The following is a 6,721-nucleotide window of genomic DNA, read 5'->3' as shown; positions in this document are numbered from 1 at the left end:
ATCAAAGCAGTTTTATAATCAACAAAGAAACAGTATAATCTTTCCTGGTTTTTAATGTACGGTTAATTAAGGTTTGCAGAATGAAGGTTGCATCGGTTGAAGATAGTTTTTGCGAAATCCAAATTGGCTCGGTGAAATTCTCTTATGTCTGTTATCAAAGTTATGTAAACTGATATTTAAAATCTCATTACTACAATCTATAAAAAAAGATCATTTATTAAACGATCACAGTTTTCGATTTGAATTAACAATATTTGTTTAGGCATATCTAAATCAATAAGCTGTTTGAAATTTTGATGATTATTGTCAAAATTGTTTTTAAAGTCGTACATTGACACCATCAAGACCAGCTTTTGATGTGTCTAAATTAAAATCAGTAATACATCAGTAATATTCATAAAAGGTATATGACAAACAGCAGTGTTGGACGAAATGCGACTATTGACAAAATCGTTTATTACACAGGCATTAGTTGTACTTAATGAATTTGGAGCATTACTTAATAAATTCGACTCTGGACTATCATTACCAGCTGAATTATTCATCGCTTTCCAAATTTGTTTACTACTCTTTCTATCTGATACTAAAGTTAAAGTATTTTCTTATTGCAGTTTTAACTGTATTTCAAACCTTTTTTTATATTGAAGGTAGTCACCTTTTTTTTTAGATGATCCCGATAATGAATTAAATCGAAATTTCTTTAGATAACAACGCAGGCTTAGAAATGTTTTGGACACGTTTTATTCGTATGGGCGCATGTCTATTTAGGATTGATTTAATAATTCATAAAAAACTGAAAGAGCTAGATTTGGATCATTATATTTATAAAGAATGTCAAAAGGAGACTTATAATCGTTCAAGAACAATTCATTATCGAATTATTTTTAAAGACCTATAAGTAATTGTTATACAAATTTCATTTTGAGTACTCCAAGCAGCTTCCATCATTTGTGAAAAAGAATCTAATTGAAGCTGGATTTCGATAAATGGAACAAATGAGAATAGGGTTAGACTTTTTAAAGATAAATTCAATCCATATGCATTCAATATCACCATGTTCAATATCAATTCTGCAATTGCAGTTAAAAGTATCCTTAACATAAAGTAGCGTTCCAGAAGAACTTAGATTTTAACTATCTTTTCTGAAACTTATATGGTATCCGGGATTAATTAAATCATTGTCGTCCATCGAAGTAGTGAGATAAGATTCAGAAATAGCAAATATATCAAAAATTTGTATGAATAATTCTGTGAGCTCATTAAGGAAATATCGAACATTTAAATGTCCCATGTGTAGGCCTTTCTTTCTTAGAATAGGGTCCATTAAAGTTCACTGATATTTAAGTTTAACTAAAAATAAGATCTTCAACTATTTAAAGAAAAAAACAACAACATCACATTCATTGCATGTACGTAGGTGAATTTAAATACTGGTCAGCAAATAATTGTATGACGGAGAGTAAGCTCCTGGGAAAGGCACATTAGGCCCACAATGATAACTCCCAGATTACAAAGACTTGTGTGTCATAGCTAAATTCATGGAAATGATACTTCCTAGGATTCGTACGCCTCTAGGAATTGGATGAACACCATCCGTGATAAATACATTGAAAACATGGTCAAAATGCATCTTAGCATAAAAAAAAAAAAAAAAAAATTGTGTTCTTTACAAATACCAAGAAGGAAATAATTAAATTTAGAACATTCTACATCAAACCACGTGGGTTTGCATCTTGGTAATACAGAAACAATAAAAATCTTAAGGTGACTATTAGTCTGAACTATAACTTTTAACATATCAATGTAGTCATTTTCACAAGTTTTGTTTTCAAATGTAACCAAATCATTTCCGCCGCAACACAAAACTATTCGCTGAAGATTTGGTGATCTGTCCGATCTTGTAGAACCCGAGGTTTAATGTCAGTAATGAGTCCACCAGGATTGGTGTCAATAATACATTCTTGATGAGAAGCCAAGAAGCCAAACTCAAGGAACAAACAAAGGAACTTTGATTGAAGATGGCGCAAGACTGAACAGCCAAAAACTATTGTTTCTGCAGTCTTACATTTCCTGTTGATTGGTTTGTTGGTAAAAGAGCGGGGGACACTATGAATGACTAGTCTATGAGTTGGAGGAGTCATTGTTAACATTACTATAAGATGGTGCAGGTTTGGAAATAGTGGGGTGGGGGGGGGGGGGGGGTGGTATTGGTCGTACTGTGGATTTGAATTGACAACTTAAGTCTTTATTCGATCATGATCACCAAAGTCATCAGTGTTAGTTCTTTGGTAGAAGGTTTTTTCGAATTAATCTCTCGAATTGTTTTTCAATTATTTCATTGATTTTAGTGGTTAGTGAGACAGCATCAATAAGGGAATTTAAAACATTAATGTCTACTACCATGTTGGGTGACACTTTTGTAGGAGAATTCGTGGTAAATGTGCGCCGTAATATAGGAGTGCTAGTTGAATCAATATTAAAACTGCATCTCTATCCACAATTATAGAAAATTTATGTTTGCAACTACGGTTAATTATATTATCATCAACCCAAGAAGAACTTCCACAGCGTTGGACATGAATTTTTGTACTTGATTTTAAAATGTAATTGATACGTACGAATTATCACTAGTCTTGTAAATAATACCATTGTTTGCTGCATCTTTGAAGAAATTAAGATCAAATATAACTGATTAATGCAATAGATGATAAAGCGCATTTGATTTGTATTGGATAACAATTGAAGTAGAATAGTGGGTATAATCAGATATTGAAAAATCAGAGTTATTTTAAAGACGAGGCAGACTTTTCCTCGGTAGGCTGTTGCAAAATGTTAATGATCGACTTGTTAAAAGATATTTTTGGGTCATTTAAGGTATCATAGGTTAAATTGCAGCAGTGATTAGTAGTTGAAAAATCCATTGTTTGATTTAAGTTCAAAGCTATAGAGTAGGCAAGGAGACGTATCTAAAGATTAACCATGTTACGGCAGTCGTCATCTCAAAGACAGGCGTCCATTTAGTTGGAAATCACATCGCCATATTCTTTATTTAGAAGGAATCCGTAGCATTAACTAAAGTTCATTTTTAGTTCAATTTATGTAGACAAATACGCAAACACACTTCATTCTTGATGGTAAACAATTACGATATCTTCGCGCATGTGCATGAAGTCATTTCAAGCAGACGAAAAACATAAGTTTAATTTAAAAAATTTTAATGAAGCTTTTTCCTTAAAAATCCATGTTATGAATTAAAAAGCATTCAGTACGTATTAATTTGTGATATAATGTCTATTAAATTTTTCTCTGGATCGTGAATTCCGTGAAATACCATATTAAATTGGAGAACTCTAGAATTAGAAAATCTCCAGGTAGACGCACTCAGGACTATATGCAGTGCTGTTAGGGGTACCAGTCACAGGTTATTATATCAAGAAACAGGTGTAGTAACGCTACAAGAAAGACGACAACGACATAAAATAATTATAATGTATAAAATTTATAACAACTTAACCCCAAATTTCCTTTTAAATCTGATACAGTTAAATGATAATCCATACAACTTTAGAAATACTAACAACTTCATAGAATACAATTGTAGGACAGAATTATTTTATAGATCCTTCATACCATCTGACAGAGAATGGAATAACCTGTTAAACTAAAAAACTTCACCTTCCATAAGTTCTTTTAAAGCCGTTCTCAAATCAAATGACATTCTTTGATCCATTTCTTACTTTTTGGTTCTCGAAAAAACAAATTTTACATTCTCGCCTTCGTCTTTCTTGTTACGATCTATACGGACACAAATTCCTACGACACATTTCGGACAACACTACAAGCAATTCGAAAATCCTGAGCATTACTTACTCTATTGTCCGATATATTCAGATGCACGTAACCCTCTACCTGTTAAAACCTACTGATTTGTCAATTAATACTCTTTTATTCGGAACAACATGTCAAAAATCATCCTTTATCATATTCGAGCAAGTTCATAATTTTAGTCAACTCAGCAAAAGATTATTACCTAGACTTTCAACCAATATCACCAGCACTGAGGTGAAGATAACACTCATGTAAATATGTTTAGTTTTATCTAAAAAAAAACCAAAACATTTATTACCTTTTCCATTTTCTCTTTTTGCATTATATATCATGTAATTATTTTTTAATGAGAGGGTTAATATAGGCGAAAGCCTGTTCCCCAATCCTTTTCATCACTAGATGAATAAAATATTGTTTACATATAGAATAACAGTATTAAACACGATTTTTGTGCGGCATACACATGCGTTGCGAAGTGACACGCAAACATCTAGCACTATATTGATACTAAATTAGTCTCATTTGTTTAAGTCTAAAGATTAATTTTACATGGTCTGAAAATTGGATTTGTCCCTCTCTGGATAGTTGCTGTGCTCAATAATATCATTTAGTTTGCTCTGAAAATGATCCAGGAAGTACAGGAAGTAAAATTGTCACTATTTCCATTCAAGACAAGTTAGTTTATATGAAGTAAATAAGGCCAAAACGTGCCTACAAGCATAATTCAGTTTTCAATGTATTCCAGATAATTTAAGTATCGTAGTTCATGTTCTGCAATTTTCAGTTTTATGCAATCTCTGGTCAATTTATTTCTAAAGATAGTGGACCACAGCCATATACGCCCACCACGGCATGCGGATGGTAAATATTCAAGATTTGGGGCAAGGGCAATACTGTGCTTCTAACGGTCGAAAATAGCTCAAATTCGAACTTGATCTTCGTTTTAGAGCATTTACAAGCAAATGTTCACGGACGGGTGGACCTTCGTTTCATGAATATGTATGCACATACCGAATTTCATTTGATTTCTTCAAACACTCTAGTTATTAGAGTGTTTACGAGCAATTGGTGTTGGTAGAAGCACTTACTGTATAGTGGTTAAAGGGCGAAGCTCCTCAAAATTGACGTAAGAGGCCTAAATCTTGAATAATCCTTAAATTTGATCAGAAGTAAACTAAACTTTCTCAAACCTTTTGGTATAGGTCCAATAATATCCATTTTAAGTTCTATCAAAATCGGTTGAAAACTAAGAGAGTAATAGCATATTCAAGATTTTTGGGCAAGGGCAATAACTCTGCCTCTAACGGTCGAAAATAGCTCAAATTCGAACTTGATCTTCGTTTTGTGAATATGTATACACATACCGAATTTCATTTGATTCCATTTAAAAATCTAGTTTTTAAAGCGTTTACAAGCAAATCTTAACGGACGGACCGGCGGAGAGATGTGGGCGTATAAAATTGGAGGATGGCTGATGCACTCATAGGCAGGTTTCCAATCGCTAATTAATTTGGTATAGATATATTGTATTGAGAGTACTCAAATATTTCGGCTTTCAAGTCCTAGAACTCTCATTCATCACTAGTCACAATCATACCTAAACTGTCAAGAATAAATAAAGGAGTTTTCGTCTTCATATGAAATTGGAGTTGTAGATAAGCCAGAAGCATATGGTTTCCGATCGAGTCAGTGCATTTAGATGTTAAACCTTGAAACCCCAGTTCAAGAAGAGTAAACAGTTTGGCGGTTAAACACACGATGAGACGCGAGTAATGCAGTGTCAGTGGAATGTGGAACGTATGTGAATTTGGGTGGGTCCTATGTCCATCCATCCGTTTACCATTGCCCATAGGAAATTTAGTGAGAATATTACCATAATTTTAAACTGGGACTAATTTTACTAAAAATTTAACCTAGTTAAAGAAATACCCCCTTCTAATGTGTTTCAGTAAGATTATTCGTAACGGTTCGTATATCCCGAATAATACACAAGAAAGCTTGTCAGGCGAGTAGATGATAATATGAATATACCTGTATCATTTACGCATTATAGACACAGCTTAGTTTGAATATGTAATTGTGGGACTTTGCTACGGCAAAGTCCCAGTTTGTTATCGAAATGTCAATTCTTTTTTTTTTTTTTTTTTTTTTTTTTTTTTTTTTTTTCGAAATTTACACACCTTCCTGAGCTTAGACTACAATAGTTGCAGCAACCTTTCAACGTTCACGAACCTTAGATATAGGCGACGATGTGCATAAATATATTTTGGATCTTTTTTGCAAAACCGGAAGTGCCACAGTTCAATATGTGCAAGAATAGATAATCGGCTCTAGAAGTCGTATTTTTGGGTCGATTTTCTTTGGGTTTGCATTTTTGGAATCTACTGTTAAAATCTGAAAGAATAGCAGTTTCAAAATTTCAAAATTCGAAAATTTGTCGCAGACATTTTTTTTGCCAAATTTTGCATTCTTTTCATTTTTTTTGCTTTTTGTCTGATTAATCTGAAAAAAATTGAGCAAAGACAGTTTAAGAAAGTAAACAAAACGGTAAGTCAAATTTTCAATTTCACTTCCGGTTTAAACAGGAAATCGATGTTCACTTCCGGTTGAATATTTTCCGGTGTAATTTGTATAGGACAAAAATTTTTATGCTGATAGGTAGACAAAGTTATGACAAAAAACCGAAGAAAAAAAAATCCGGAACAGAAGTGAAACTTTGGCCGCCATTTTGATTTTTCTGAAATGATTCGATTTTTATTCGGACATAATGGCTCATCCGATTTAAATGATTTTGGTGTCAAATGAAAGAAGATAAAAAAAAAACATGACATTAGGAAGCCGTTTTTCGATTCTCAATTTTGCTTTTTTGCAACATCCGGTGAATTTTTCAAAG

The sequence above is a fragment of the Lottia gigantea genome, assembly GCF_000327385.1.
Source record: "Lottia gigantea unplaced genomic scaffold LOTGIsca_7, whole genome shotgun sequence".
Taxonomy (NCBI): domain Eukaryota; kingdom Metazoa; phylum Mollusca; class Gastropoda; family Lottiidae; genus Lottia; species Lottia gigantea.
This window is presented reverse-complemented; position numbering follows the sequence as displayed.